General features: G+C 38.7%; 1 protein-coding gene across 5 annotated transcripts in view; it reads left to right on the top strand.

Annotated features, from left to right (window-relative positions):
* The first annotated feature begins 702 nt into the window (after window positions 1–702).
* LOC128697983 (serine-rich adhesin for platelets-like) overlaps window positions 703–16787 on the top strand; it is a 65321-nt gene continuing 49236 nt past the window's right edge. For 2 of the 5 annotated variants that reach the window (XM_070088513.1, XM_070088515.1), the window contains exons 1-3: window positions 727–856; window positions 10941–11149; window positions 11694–11870. The gene's annotated coding sequence lies outside the window, so the exon portion shown is untranslated. Of the gene's footprint in view, window positions 857–10937; window positions 11150–11693; window positions 11871–16787 lie in introns of all 5 variants that reach the window. The other 3 variants (XM_070088512.1, XM_070088511.1, XM_070088514.1) reach the window with 3 other exon arrangements.

Genomic DNA, 16787 nt, shown 5'->3' on the forward strand with positions numbered 1-16787 from the left:
TTCCCTAAATCAAGAGCCCCTCACCAACATCAAGGAACCTTCCTTGAGGGGAGTCATAGCATGAACCAGTTCAAGAAGACAGCCAAAAGGTGCCTGATGAATGTAGCTACAGAAAGGGAGGGGAATTATTTTCTATTTTTTTAGCTAAAACACATGTAAATATAAATACTGTAACTCATTTTACCTTATTCCTAGTATATATCCTTTATAGTATAATAATATATTATCCTTTATAGTATAATAAGGTATTAAAAGGACCCTAATGGAAATAAGTCGCATTGTCTGACTGTTTTGGGTTATCCTAGGTTCTCTACACATATGCTGCTATGTATAAGTAAGTATGATAATCTGTGTAACTGTATTTGTGTATACCTGAATAAACTTACTTGGAGAGGGTTTCGGGGGTCAACGCCCCCGCGGCCCGGTCTGTGACCAGGCTTCACGGTGGATCAGGGCCTGATCATACTTAGTATAAATTAACCAAGATAATCCAAAAAAAGTCAAGCTAAGTGACTTATTTCTATACTTGTATTTTATATAATAATATGATGCATTAGTTCTGATCAGGACTTGTACTCTATATTGACCACAGGAAGGATGGAGGGAGGGAGCACCCTAGAGGGAAAGAGGTACTCCCCAGGGCCAGGGATGGATGATGGAGGAGTATCCTCCATGGAGGGAGGGATGGAGTCAGGTGCACATGCGCTCTTCACTTGTCACTAGAGCAAAACATGGCTGCTGGCATCTTTGTTTACACTTAATGTGATGAAGCTGCAAGCAACACTAATAATGGCTGGACACTCGCCCTCTCTCACCGTCTAGATGCAACCTCATATGCCTCATACATAACAACAAAGTATAACATTTTTTTTAGTTACATTGATGTGTTAAAAAGTGTTTTAACAAAAATATCAGTTTAAAGTCAGAAGCTTTACCCTCCCAGTGACACTAATGTTTATTATTTTAATTCATCATTACATTAGTTTACTTTCTTATTAACATTTTATGGAGATACATCTTACAATTATGGATATTTGATCACTGTTATAAATCAGTTTAATTAGGGTAAAATTGTGACTAACTTATATTTAGTCTTATATTCTTGAGACATTAACCATTTATTTAAACCTCAAACATACTTTTAATCTTTTACAATGGTTTTTATATAGCATGACTATAAATCAAATGAAAATCGAATAAAATAATTTCAAACTTTAAGATAAAATTTTGTTTGATTTTTAACCTGGAGGTTAACCACCAGGATAACCCAATAAAAGTCATGTGTCATCAGGGACTGTCTTATTTCCTTTGGAGAATTTTAATCCTCTTTCCCAGGGTAAAAACCACAACAGTTAACTAACCACCGGGTTCCTACTTCCTGCTAGGTAAATGGACAGCAGGTGTAAGGAAATGCCTTATGTTTCACTTTTTATTGTGTGTGCAATTAGTGTATATTCCAATTACTTTTTTGCAAGTACCAAAACTATCTTTTGCTAGCTAGTACCAACTACCTCATTTTTTTTTTTACTTTTTATTGTGCAATAAACTGCTCAACTTATTTAATATTACAAATCAGATCTTACTCCTAAACCAATATTATTTCATAGGGACTATCTGTCCATTTAACTTGTTTACCATTACTTAATTGTAGTCCCTTATATATATATTTTTTTCCTTTATTTTAGCTTTATATAACTACCTTAGCTCATATATTCACAATTGTTAAAATAATCAAGGTGCTATTCTCAGGTGCTAAAGTTAATAAGTTCACTATTTTGCCATTATACTCCATAGCTCATTTATTTGATTACCACTTTATTGTTCACCACAACTTATATTAGTCCCTTTTATATTATAATTTTATATTATAATTCTAACTTTAAAGAATTACCTTTAAAGTACTACCTACTATCATATTCCCAAGCTCCATTATTTGATCATCACTTTATTTGTTCACCACAAATTATTTTAGTCCCTTTTATATTGTCTCCTTTATTTTAGCTTTAGAAAACTACCTTAGCTCATTATTTTTACATTTGTTAAATAATTCAGGTGCTATTTTTTTTTAGCTTTAGAATATTTACTTTATTTTTTAATTAATTCTAACTATAGATTCACTACAAATCTTATGATTACAAGCATTGATCCTGATACCAACCTCTTATTTAATGACTTAAATGATTCAAACAGTTACTGTAATTACTATACAGCAGAACAATCAAAGGCACTTCTCAGAGCCAACAACAACATAACTATCTTTAACTACAATATCAGATCTTTAAGCAAGCATTATGATGACCTCCTAGCATTACTAAATTCCTTGCATGCCAATATGTCCATCATTACACTAACTGAAACCTGGCTAAAGCCTGATACTACAGATGTCTATGCCATTCCTGGTTACACAGCCATACACAACTGTAGGCCAGACCAACAAGGGGGTGGCACTGCTATATACTACTCAGACCAACTAGAATGTATCACTAATACTTGCACAAGGGATCAACATGGGGAATATATAATAGCTAAATTCAAATCCAAATACCTACAAAAACCTCTCACAGTGATAAACATCTACAGAGTTCCACAATCAAACATTAGCCAATTTAGTCAAAACCTAGGAAGTATGATAACTGATGCACACATGAACAAAGATCACTTACTACTCTCAGGTGACTTCAATATAAATCTCCTGCAAGACCAGGACCCACACGTTACTGAATTCACAAACATAATGAGTAACTGCATGTTGCTACCAACAGTAACAAAACCTACAAGAGTTACAGAAACTAGTGTTTCCCTACTTGACCACATCTGGACCAACACCATATCCCCTTTAAAATCAGGCATAATTACAGATAATACCACAGACCACTACCCTACTTTCCTCATAACAACTCTTGGTAAAATACCCCAAGACACTACTAAAGTCACCTTCAGACTTCATAATGAGGCAGCCATTAATAACTTCACAACAGCAGTAACAAACATTGACTGGCACACTGAGCTAGAAATCTATACAGATATTGACGAATGTTTTAATAATTTTCTAAAAAAGACCCAATATGTACCTTTATAACAAGCACTGCCCTAAAAAAACTAAACAGATGACAGCTAAGAGACTGAACAGTCCCTGGCTAACACCCAGCATTCTCAAATCCATAAATACAAAACACCGATATGAAAAACAGTACAGAATGGGTCACATAACCAGAGACCAAACAAAACGTTACTCGTCAGTCCTAACCAGCCTGATAAGAAGGGCAAAAAAATTGTATTATGAGAACAGATTATCCAACTTACGAGGTGATATAAAAAAGACCTGGAAGACCCTATCAGAAATTCTGGGAACAAAAAAGATATCACGAAATAGCGAAATAAAATTAGCAAAATCAGATGAACCCCAACTCCCACCAACAGAAACAGCAAACAGACTCAATGATTTCTTCTCCACTATAGGTCAAAACCTTGCCAATAAAATCCCAAGCTCAGATACCCCACCAAATGACTACCTCACTGGCAACTACCCGAACACACTGTTCCTAGCTCCGACTAACCCATACGAAGTCTCCCTTATTATCAACGCACTGAAAAACAAGGCAGGAGATTTAAATACCCTACTACCCTTTATATACAAAAAAGTGTCACAAGTACTATCACCAATCATTGCAACACTCTTTAACAAATCCATTGAATCCTCCACCTTCCCTACAGTTCTCAAAATAGCAAGGGTCACCCCGATCCATAAAGGAGGAGACCAAACAGAGTTGAATAACTATAGGCCAATATCCAATTTACACCCTCTCTCAAAAATCTTCGAAAAATTAATTCATAAACGAATCTACTCCTACCTCATCTCCCAAAACATTCTCAACCCCTGCCAATTTGGATTCAGGCCTAATAAAAATACTAATGATGCTATTATACACATGCTAGAACATATATACAATGCAATAGAGAAAAAAGAAGTCCCACTGGGGATCTTCATTGACTTACGTAAAGCTTTTGATACAGTTGACCATGACTTGCTCCACGTAAAATTGTCACACTATGGTATTAGAGGGCACTCCCTCAACTACCTCAAGTCTTACCTCAGCAACAGAAGCCAATATGTGTACGCAAATGGGGTAAGCTCTTCCGCACAACCAATTACAGTTGGTGTCCCACAGGGAAGTGTCCTTGGCCCTCTTCTCTTTCTCCTATACATAAATGACCTACCAAATGCTTCGCAATTACTCAAACCCACACTTTTTGCAGATGACACTACATACGTCTTCTCTCACCCGAGCCCAGTCACGCTAGCCAATACTGTAAACACAGAATTACAGAAAATATCTATCTGGATGAGGACTAACAAACTTACACTAAACATTGACAAAACCTACTTCATTCAGTTTGGTAACAGAGCTACAGATGTACCTCTTAACATAACGATAAACGGATCACCTATCACAAAGCTAACAGAGGGAAAATTCTTAGGAATCCACCTCGATAATAGACTCAAATTTCATTCACATGTACAACAAATTTCTAAGAAAATTTCCAAGACTGTAGGCATAGTATCGAAGATACGGTACTATGCTCCACAGTCAGCCCTCCTGGCCCTTTATCACTCTCTTATTTACCCCTATCACCTATGGAATTTGTGCATGGGGCTCAACAACAATTAACCATCTCAGACCACTAATTACCCAACAAAAGGCTGCAGTTAGAATGATAACAAATTCTCACTACAGGCAACACACTCCACCAATATTCAAAACACTCAACCTACTCACCATACAAAACATCCATACTTATTATTGCACCTATTACATACATAGAACACTTAACTCTGATATTAACCCTCCCCTCAAACATCTCCTTGCCAACCTCAACAGAACACATGACCATAACACAAGGCACAGATCACTCTTTGATGTTCCTCGTGTCCATCTCACACTATGCAAAAACTCAATGCACATAAAAGGCCCTAAAATCTGGAATTCATTACCTATAAATATAAAAGAAACACTACCTGTTTACAAATTCAAGTCTCTTCTCAAAGTTCACTTACTCACTCAAAACCAAATAAATACTGAATAACTGAACCTTATAAATTGTATATCCAAAATGTTACTCACAATTATATCACATAAATGTTAAACCTAGGACCCAATCTAACTTTGTTATTTTTTTTAAATACACTACCAAACAGAATACTCCATTCTACTCAATGAACAGCAATGCATGCAACCATATGAGCTGTCTTTGTAATACTCATTTGTGCTTTATAGTTATCTGTTTACAATAATGTCTTATCACTGATTTCATCATTGCTTAGTTAATCTTAAGTAAATTTTAAGCCAGCCCGTAATGCTATGCATATAAGTGGCTTTGGCATGCTGCTCTTACCTGTATTTTTTTTGTACCTCTGTATGTATGCTTAAAATTTCTAAATAAATGCTGAGGAATAATCCCCGGTGATGAATGTTGCAGCGAGGAGAAGGCTGGAGGCAGTGGAGATGTCATGTCTGAGAGCAATGTGTGGTGTGAATATAATGCAGAGAATTCGTAGTTTGGAAGTTAGGAGGAGGTGTGGGATTACCAAAACTGTTGTCCAGAGGGCTGAGGAAGGGTTGTTGAGGTGGTTCAGACATGTAGAGAGAATGGAGCGAAACAGAATGACTTCAAGAGTGTATCAGTCTGTAGTGGAAGGAAGGCGGGGTAGGGGTCGGCCTAGGAAAGGTTGGAGGGAGGGGGTAAAGGAGGTTTTGTGCGCGAGGGGCTTGGACTTCCAGCAGGCATGCGTGAGCGTGTTTGATAGGAGTGAATGGAGACAAATGGTTTTTAATACTTGACGTGCTGTTGGAGTGTGAGCAAAGTAACATTTATGAAGGGGTTCAGGGAAACCGGCAGGCCGGACTTGAGTCCTGGAGATGGGAAGTACAGTGCCTGCACTCTGAAGGAGGGGTGTTAATGTTGCAGTTTAAAAACTGTAGTGTAAAGCACCCTTCTGGCAAGACTGTGATGGAGTGAATGATGGTGAAAGTTTTTCTTTTTCGGGCCACCCTGCCTTGGTGGGAATTAGCCAGTGTGATAATAAAAAAAAATAATAAAAAAAAGAATAATCCCCGTTCATTGTGAGAGCTGAACCACAAGTGCTCTGTTTCTTTAAAATATTCAAGGATATTTCAGAGTAATATGTATTATATTTCTAGATCCCATTTCAGCATGATGATGTGAGCTAAATCATCCAAAATTGTGGATGTGTATTTGAGATAGTTTTAAGTTGAACACCTAATGTAAGCCAACCCAACCTAACTCAATCTAACGTAACCCAACCTGACCTAATCTAACCTAGCCTAACCACACCAAACTTAGCCTAGCCTTGCCTAACTACACCAAACCAAATCAAACCTGACCTGACCTCATCTCGCCTCTAAATATCAGTAATGATACTCACAGCTCCATTAACTCTGTTAAGCCCCCCAAGTTCATGATCGAGGAGGAACAGAATTAACCTATCCTCTCTTGATGTTATACTTTGCAGTAAGGGTCAAAAATTGAATTGCCAAGTCTACAGAAAACCCAGGAACAGGGCTGATCTACTGCACTACTTATCACATCATATTACACACACACACACATACACACATTTACAGTGGAAACCAGTAGGACTCCAGGAAATCAGAACAGGGGGGTACACCAACAAGTGCTGGATGAGGTACACACAACCAAGGAGGAGGTGAAGAAGCTGCTATGTGAACTTGACACGGTGACACCTCAAAGGCGGTGGGACCAGACAGCATCTCTCCGTGGGTCCTTAGAGAGGGAGCAGAGATGCTGTGTGTGCCATTAACAAAGATCTTCAACACATCCATTGAAACTGGGCAACTCCCTGAGGTATGGAAGATGGCAAATGTAGTCCCAATTTTTAAAAAGGGAGACAGACATGAGGCACTAAACTACAGACCTGTATCACTACCGTATATAGTATGCAAAGTCATGGAGAAGATCATCAGGAGGGGAGTGGTGGACCACCTGGAAAGAAACACGTGTATATTTGACAACCAGTATGGTTTCAGGGAAGGAAAATTCTGTGTCACAAACCTACTGGAGTTTTATGACAAGGTGACAGAAGTAAGACAAGAGAGAGAGGGGTGGATCGACTGCATTTTTTTGGACTGCAAGAAGGCCTTCGACACAGTTTCTCACAAGAGGTTACTGCAAAAGCTAGAGGATCAGGCACACATAACAGGAAAGGCACTGCACTGGATCAGAGAATACCTGACAGGGAGGCAACAACGAGTCATGGTACGTGACAAGGTGTCAGAGTGGACGCCTGTGACAAGCGGGGTTCCACAGGGGTCGGTCCTAGGACCTGTGCTGTTTCTGGTATATGTGAATGACATAACGGAAGGGATAGACTCAGAAGTGTCCTTGTTTGCAGATGATGTGAAGTTAATGAGAAGAATCAAATCGGACGAGGATCAGGCAGGGCTACAGAGAGACCTGGACAGGCTACAAGCCTGGTCCAGCAACTGGCTCCTTGAGTTTAACCCTGCCAAATGCAAAGTCATGAAGATTGGGGAAGGGCAAAGAAGACCACAGACACAATATAGTCTAGATGGCCAAAGACTGCAAACCTCACTCAAGGAAAAAGATCTGGGGGTGAGTATAACACCGAGCATATCTCCTGAGGCGCACATCAATCAGATAACTGCTGCAGCATTCGGGTGGCTGGCAAACCTATGGATAGCGTTCCGATACCTCAGTAAGGAATCGTTCAAGACTCTGTATACCATTTACGTCAGGCCCATACTAGAGTATGCAGCACCAATTTGGAATCCACACCTGGTCAAGCACGTCAAGAAATTAGAGAAAGTGCAAAGGTTTGCAACAAGACTAATCCCAGAGCTAGGGGGGTTGTCCTACGAAGAAAGGTTGAGGGAAATCGGCCTGATAACACTGGAGGACAGGAGGGTCAGGGGAGACATGATAACGACATATAAAATACTGCGCGGAATAGACAAGGTAGACAAAGACAGGATGTTCCAGAGATGGGACACAGAAACAAGAGGTCACAATTGGAAGTTGAAGACTCAGATGAATCAAAGGATGTTAGGAAGTATTTCTTTAGTCATAGAGTAGTCAGGCCATGGAATAGCCTAGAAAGTGACGTAGTAGAGGCGGGAACCATACATAGTTTTAAGGCGTAAGTAAGTTTATTCAGGTATACACAAATACAGCGAGGTATGATAAAGCTCATGGAGCAGGGAGAGAGAGGACCTAGTAGCAATCAGTGAAGAGGCGGGGCCAGGAGCTATGACTCGACCCCTGCAACCATAAATAGGCGAGTACACACACACACACATATATATATATATATATATACATACATATACATATACACGACATACATACAGATGAGGAGGAGGTGAAGAAACTGCTAAGGGACATCGATACCTCAAAGGCAATGGGACCGGACAACATCTCCCCGTGGGTCCTTAGAGAGGGAGCAGATGTGTTGTGTGTGCCACTTACCACAATCTTCAACATGTCCCTGGAAACTGGGCAACTACCTGAGGTATGGAAGATGGCAGTTGTAGTTCCCATTTTTAAAAAAGGAGACAGAAAAGAGGTACTAGAAAAGAGGTACTAAACTATAGACCTGTGTCACTGACATGTATAGTATGCAAAGTTATGGAGAAGATTATCAGGAGGAGAATGGTGGAGCACCTGGAACGGAACAAGAGTATAAACGCCAACCAGCATGGATTCATGGAAGGAAAATCCTGTGTCACAAACCTTCTGGAGTTTTATGATAAAGTAACAGAAGTAAGACACAAGAGAGAGGGGTGGGTTGATTGCATCTTCTTGGACTGCAAGAAGGCCTTTGACACAGTTCCTCACAAGAGATTAGTGCAGAAGCCAGAGGATCAGGCTCATATAACAGGAAGGGCACTGCAATGGATCAGAGAATACCTGACAGGGAGGCAACAGCGAGTCATGGTACGTAATGATGTATCACAGTGGGCACCTGTGACGAGCGGGGTCCCACAGGGGTCGGTCCTAGGACCAGTGCTATTTTTGGTATATGTGAAGGGTTTGGTATATGGAAGGGTTAGACTCAGAAGTGTCCCTGTTCGCAGACGATGTGAAGTTAATGAGGAGAATTAAATCAGATGAGGACCAGGCAGGACTTCAAAGAGACATGGACAGACTGGACACCTGGTCCAGCAACTGGCTTCTCGAATTTAATCCCACCAAATGCAAAGTCATGAAGTTAGGGGAAGGGCACAGAAGACTGCAGAGTATAGGCTAGGTGGCCAAAGACTGCAAACCTCACTCAAGGAGAAAGATCATGGAGCGAGTATAACACCGAGCATGTCTCCGGAAGCACACATCAACTGGGTAACTGCTGCAGCATATGGGCGCCTGGCAAACCTGAGAACAGCGTTCCGATACTTTAATAAGGAATCGTTCAAGACACTATACACCGTGTACGTCAGGCCCATACTGGAGTATGCAGCACCTGTTTGGAACCCACACTTGATAAAGCACGTCAAGAAACTAGAGAAAGTGCAAAGGTTTGCGACAAGGTTAGTTCCAGAGCTAAGGGGAATGTCTTATGAAGAAAGGTTAAGGGAAATCGGCCTGACGACACTAGAGAACAGGAGGGTCAGGGGAGATATGATAACGACACATAAAATACTGCGCGAAATAGACAAGGTGGACAAAGACAGGATGTTCCAGGGAGGGGACACAGAAATAAGAGGTCACAATTGGAAGTTGAAGACACAGATGAGTCAGAGAGATATTAGGAAGTATTTCTTCAGTTATAGAGTTGTCAGGCCGTGGAATAGCCTAGAAAGTGATGTAGTGGAGGCAGGAACCATACATAGTTTTAAGACGAGGTTTGATAAAGCTCATGGAGCAGGGAGAGAGAGGACCCAATAGCAACCGGTGAAGAGGCGAGGCCAGGAGCTAAGACTCGACCCCTGCAACCACAAATAGGTGAGTACACACACACACACACACACACACACACACATACATACATACATATATCCATATCCATATCCATCCAGCATGACTTCCATCACCATTAAGAACACACAAGAATGATGGAACACTGCAGCAGGCCTACTGGCCCATGTTAGGCAAGTCCAATTCACACCCGCCCACACTCACTCGTATACTATATATCTACAGTATATTTAAAGCTACTCAAAGTTCTTGCCACAATGATGCTACCTGGGAGTTTGTTCCACTCATGAGCAACTGTTGCCAAATCAGTACTTTCCTACAGCTCTCTCCAACTTTAATCAGTTTCTGCTAGTCCTGTCTTTGTTAGAGTTTTTTTCAACACGTTATTAATGTCCTCTTTATTCCTGTTTTCCATATGTACACATCAGTCATATCCCCTCAAATTATGTTCCTTTTCAGAGAATGCAAGTTCAGTGCCTTCAGCCTATGTTTATGTGAAATGTTTCAGATACATGGAATCAACTTTGTGAGCCACTGTACTGTAAATTTTTTAGCATTTATGTCCATTTTGTAATATAGAGATCAGAACTGAGGAGTATAATCTAAATGAGACCTTACCAAAGATACAGGACCTCTGTTAGTTATACTTCTTGATATTTTGTAACATATTTGCTGTCTCCTACTAATGTAGGGTGAACTGAAAAAGAAGCAACACTTTCACCATCACTCTCTCTGTCTTGCCAGAGGCATGCCAACATTACAGCTCAGATGCCTCTCCAAACTGCAATATTCTCACCCCTCCCTCATATCTTTATTGCAAGCATTTATGCTCTGTTGTCTCAACTTATAGACTTCTAACCAGAATTCCTCAGTCTTTTTTGCATTCATTTTGACTAAATTAATCACTGAAACATATTTGCAGTATCTGGGTACGATTTTTGTTGAAAGATATTTCATCTGCCCAGCAGGTTTTATCAGTCTAATACATAGGAAGAGGAAAAAGAACTGGAGTGGCAAGATGCAGAAGCTGACGATGTGGTCACATATGGGTGGGTCTCGCTAGTGGGAGTTAGTCAGTGCTGTAAGGTACTCCTGATATTATACAATGGAAGTGTGGATGTGGAAAGATGCAGCATTTAAAGATGTGGTCACATATGGACGGCACCCACTAGTGGAAGTAAGTAATGCCCAAAAAGTGGACCAGAGATTTAGCGGTGGAATAATAGAAGATATTCTCTGTACCAAGATTACATGGTGTTGCTGTGCCAGACAAGTGTCTGTAGAGCAGTGGCATAAAACTGACAAGTTGATAGCTGAGACACATGTTCAATACTTTATTATCTGTACTGAGAGACATTCTATCTGTCCCTTGAGTTGCTCTGTTTTCACAATGTGTTTCAATAAATACTGTTTTCTTCAGTCTTTGTCTTCCTTCCTTTCTCACATATATAGTATTTGGTTGCTGCATCAGGTCTTAATATTCCCAGAGATTCTTCTCTGTCAAGGAAAACCTCACTTCTGCACTTAGATAATAGCTAAGCTGATGTGCCGTAACACTTGAAAATATTAATATTTTGAGGGGAAAGGGGAAATTGTACACAAAGTCACCCTGCAACCCAAGGATAATAAAGATGCAGTGTGAGAAAATTAATATGTAGTGAATCTGCCTTAAAGTAAAGCTTTAATTCTTTTTTTAATATACAGAACTACTCCTTTTTCAGTTGCAGTGGAATTTATTGGAGTAAAAAGCAAGATGGTCATGGAATACCTCAAGAAATGGAAGATAATTGGTTTGGGAATGTGTACTGATGCATGGTTGCTGTTCTTGTGTAACATGTGGCATCTTCCAACTGAAGCAACTTCACCCACAAATTGAGACCTTTACTCCACATCATTCTGTAAGCAATCACAGATTTTGGTAATAACAGTTCAACTATCCATGGAGGTATTATTACATTGTTAGGTAAAAAACAAATGCAACTAATGCAACATTTTATTGTGGCAATGTTTTGCTCTCCACGAGTTTTGTTAAGCTATTACAAACAATACAGGGACACAGAAAGTATATACGTAATAGGTATTAGAGTGAGGTGCAAGGCATAATATAATCGTAGTAGTAATACTAGAAGTAGTAGTAGTTGTAGTACTTGTGGTGGTGGTAGTATTTGTAGTAGTAGTAGTACTGTAGTATCAGCAGCAACAACTATGTGATGGTATACAGTAGCAACAAGTTCATAAATAAAACACATATGTGGCATTTTGCCAACCAGTGGCTTTTTCACTTCAATATAGAGAATATATACTAGAGATGGTGGAAGAAGTGGAAAAGTAATTTTGGGGTATTCAGTCCTTCAGCCTTGATTAAAAGGTGTTCATTCCCTTATCCTTGATTTATCAAGGCTGAGGGACTGAACACATTAAAATTACCTCTCCACTTTTTCCACCATCTCCAGTATTTATTCTCAGTATTGGACCGAAAAAACTCATTAGCTGGCAAAACATCTTGTCAGTTAACCCTTTCAGTGACCAGACCCCCAATCTGAAACTTGTTCACATTGTCCAAGAATTTAAAAAAAAAAAAATTATTTTTTCTTATGAAATGGTAGGAAAATCTTTTTCTGAAAGTAATGATGGAAAATTTATGAAATTATGCTTTTGCGTATTTTCTTGTGTTAGTGATACTATTTACGCATTGGCGATTTTGCCCACTTTGAGTCCTATTTTAGGCCAGTTACATTGTTCCAGTCAACCAAATTCTCAACTATTTTGCTAGTATGCCTTCCATTTTACACAAGAAATTGCCCAATCAGCTATTTCAGCAACTCAATAAAGTGATCAGAAATTGATAATTTAGACAATTTCACACAAATTTCAAAATATTGTATTCCAATTTCAAAATAGGGTCCAGAATTAACAATGCAGGCATTCCTGGCACTGAAATAACATTTCCTCTGTTCATTAATTATGTTCCCAGGCTTTACACGTGAATTCTGTTTTGATTTTTTGTTCAAAAATAATTGTTATTTACAAAAAGATTTACTATTATCCAGTATTGTAATAATTGTATAAATAATATCAGCACATTCGTGAATGCATATTAGACCCACCAGTTGGACGTGTGTTGGATGAGTGACATGATTTGTTTACTCTTGAAAATTGGCAAAAATTTAACATTTCTGCTACTTTCAGTTCAATTTAAAGCTATTTTTCAATCCTGAAACCAATCAAAATTATCTCTGTTTTGGTAATATATCTTCTATTCTGTGAAATGAGACCAAGAAACTGAGAATACAATCATAAAGACTACATGAAAATGCACTGCAAAGTTGCTGTTTTAAACCAAAAGCATAGTCTCAGTTTTTTCTCATTATGCACTGCATGCTGCAGGTGTTTTTTTATATGGTGCACTCTTACCACATAGACCCCATTCTCTCATATCTAGGCCCAAATTTACTGCTCACAGCTTATCTGAGTGAGCTGAGCTCATGGCGAAGTACTACAGCACAGAGAGTGCTCTCAAAGCCATAGTACTACGGCACGGCCAGTGAAGCAGTTAAGATTCTCATGCATTGCACATGTTGTTCCTATTGGTATTTTATACCATTAATATGATGTTTCTTGAAGCAGCAGTGTCATGGTATTTTAGTACAGAAGATATCTTCTGCAACTCTTTTGGTAACCTCTGGTCCAACTCTTGGGCATAACCTACTCCCATTAGCGAATCCTAACCACCTTTAACCCTTTGACTGTTTTGGCCGTATATATACATCTTACGAGATACCGTGTTTGACGTATATATACTCATAAATTCTAGCGGCTTCAAATCAAGCAGGAGAAAGCTGGTAGGCTTACATGTGAGAGAACAGGTCTGTGTGGTCAGTGTTTATTTATTTATTTATTTATTTATTTATTTCCAATTTGAGCACACATACAGAGGTACAAAAAAATACAGATAAGAGCAGCATGCCAAAGCCACTTATACTATGCATAGCATTACGGGCTGGCTTAAAATTAACTTAAGATTAACTAAGCAATGATGAAATCAGTGATAAAACATTAATGTAAACAGATTACTATAAAGCACAAGTGAGTATTACAAAGACAGGTCATATGGTTGCATTCAGTTAGGTAGTGATTCTGTTAGGTAGTGTATTTAAAAAATAATAAAGTTAGATTGGGTTTTAGGTTTAACATTTATGTGATATAATTATGAGAAACATTTAAGATATACAATTTATAAGGTTCAGTTATTCAGTATTTATTTGGTTTTGGGTGAGTAAGTGATCTTTGAGAAGAGACTTGAATTTATAAACAGGTAGTGTTTCTTTTATATTTACAGGTAATGAATTCCAGATTTTAGGGCCTTTTATGTGCATTGAGTTTTTGCATAGTGTGAGATGGACACGAGGAACATCAAAGAGTGATCTGTGCCTTGTGTTATGGTCATGTGTTCTGTTGAGGTTGGCAAGGAGATGTTTGAGGGAAGGGTTAATATCAGAGTTAAGTGTTCTATGTATGTAATAGGTGCAGTAATAAGTATGGATGTTTTGTATGGTGAGTAGGTTTAGTGTATTGAATATTGGTGGAGTGTGCTGCCTGTAGTGAGAATTTGTTATCACCATATAAAAAAAATTCTGCAGCACGCAGTGCACAATGAGAAAAAAAAAACTCCGACCATTTTTTTTTAATTAAAAAGCCGATTTTGTGGTCTATTTTCGTATAGTATTTATGGTTGTATTCTCGTTTTCTTGGTCTCATTTGATAGAATGGAAAACATATTTTTGATTTTGATTGGTTTTACTATAAAAAGAATCTTGAAATGGAGCTCAAATTAGGGGAAATGTTTGATTTTTGCCGATGTTCAAAAGTAAACAAATGATGTCATTTTCCAATAAATGTCCAACTAGCCATTCTAATATGCAGTCATGAATGGATTGACATTATCTGTACAATTATTACAATATTGCAGTAGTCTGCATAACAGTAAATCTTCTATTTTTTGTTTGAATAAAAATTCAAAATAGAAAGCAAGAGCAATATCAGAGGGGCCTGGAGACGTGACTGATGAACAAAGAAAATGTTATTTTAGAGCCAGGAATGTCTGCATTGTTCATTCTGGACCCTATTTTGAAATTGTCATATTTTTTTAATTTTCGTGAAATTGGCCAAATTGCAAATTTCTGACCACGTTATTGGGTAGTTGAAATTGGTAAATGGGCAGTTTTTTGTACTCAATCGATAGAAAAAATGGAGTTCTAAAGAAATAGCTATGAGTTTGGTCGACTGGAACAATGGAATTAGCTGAAAATAGGGCTCAAAGTGGGCAAAATTGCCGATTTGTAAATATCGCCGAGGTCACTAACTTCGTGAGAGAGTAATTCCGTCAGTTTTCCATCAAATTTCGTTTTTTTCTTTTGTGTCATTACAATCAGGAAAAGATTCTCTATCATTTCATTAGAAAAAATACTTTTTTTTTTTTTTTTTTTTAATTTTGTGACACCAGGAGACACCTCAGGATTGGGGGTTGCAACAGTCAAAGGGTTAATGTTGTTTTCAGTTGCAGGACCTCTCCTCTGGCTCCAGTATACAAGCCTTTTGTTAATACTATAATAGAGAATTTATTATTCATTGACTCTATTTGTGCCATCAGTTCTATACGATACATCCTTCTAGCACCTGGAACCAACCTTGGGCGGAAAACATTATATACTGAGTCAAAAAGGAGAATTAGTGTGCACTACCTAGCAGAGTTTACTGCCAGAGGGGAATCTTAGGCCTGTGTTCCGTGTGCAAAATAATAATAATAGAACTTTTCTTTGTCAGAGGAAAGAAAGTCTCCCTGATAACATTGTGTATAGTGTATACTACAGTGGCTCCCTAGTATATAGATGATAAAGGCTAAAGTGTCATTTGAAATCAGGTGAATTTGTAAATGAAGTGATAAGCCTATAGAGGCAGGTGCCAGAAGTCGCCAGAAACTTACCACAGAGGTCAGCTGTTCTAATAATCTTCCTGGCTTGTTAGTGTACACGCATATACATAATCTAGTGATACCAGTGAATAGCAGAATACAGTGTTGTAGTAGCAACTAACCAGTATTATAATGGTACTTAGTGGAGTGGAGTGACTTTCATTAGTTTGTTTTTTCTTGAAATACCAGACGTATACTGTGAATTTCATATAACCTGTAGTTACCAGCGGTCGCAATATACACAACGAGAAGCAATTATTACTACAGAAAAAGCGTCCTTCCTCCAAAATTTCCACCAGTCAACTATAGTGATAATATAGCATTTATTGTGGTGGAGACGGAAAAAAAGCTAGATACAGCAATTGATAAACAAGGGTTGAGGCTCGACCGTTCATCATTGTAGGAGCTGCCAGAAATCACCGGTTCTTCAACACGCAAGTTATACTTTTGTATCAATCAAATCACATATTACTCGGGTAGATAATTTCAAGTAGATTCTTCATGTGTTAGCCCAAATCACCGACCAGTATGTTTTAAATAAGTGACCCACTGATCAGATCAGACTGGTCCGAACCCTTGACTGGTCCGAACCCTTGACTGGTCTGAACCCTTGACAGGTCCGAACCCTCGACTGGTCCGAACCTTTGACTGGTCCGAACCCTTGACTGGTCCGAACCCTTGACTGGTTTCAAATGGATTCGTTGGACAATAAAGCAGACTGTAAACGGATGGGGTTGTAGGCGCCCTTATCAAACACAAACAATAAATATAAATCAGGAACGTACACGGTAAGCTGTCCAATATACAAGTACAGTTAGAAATAGAAATACTAATAGCTAGAGCT

Source organism: Cherax quadricarinatus, chromosome 25, assembly GCF_038502225.1.
Source record: "Cherax quadricarinatus isolate ZL_2023a chromosome 25, ASM3850222v1, whole genome shotgun sequence".
In the NCBI taxonomy this organism is placed as follows: Eukaryota; Metazoa; Arthropoda; class Malacostraca; order Decapoda; family Parastacidae; genus Cherax; species Cherax quadricarinatus.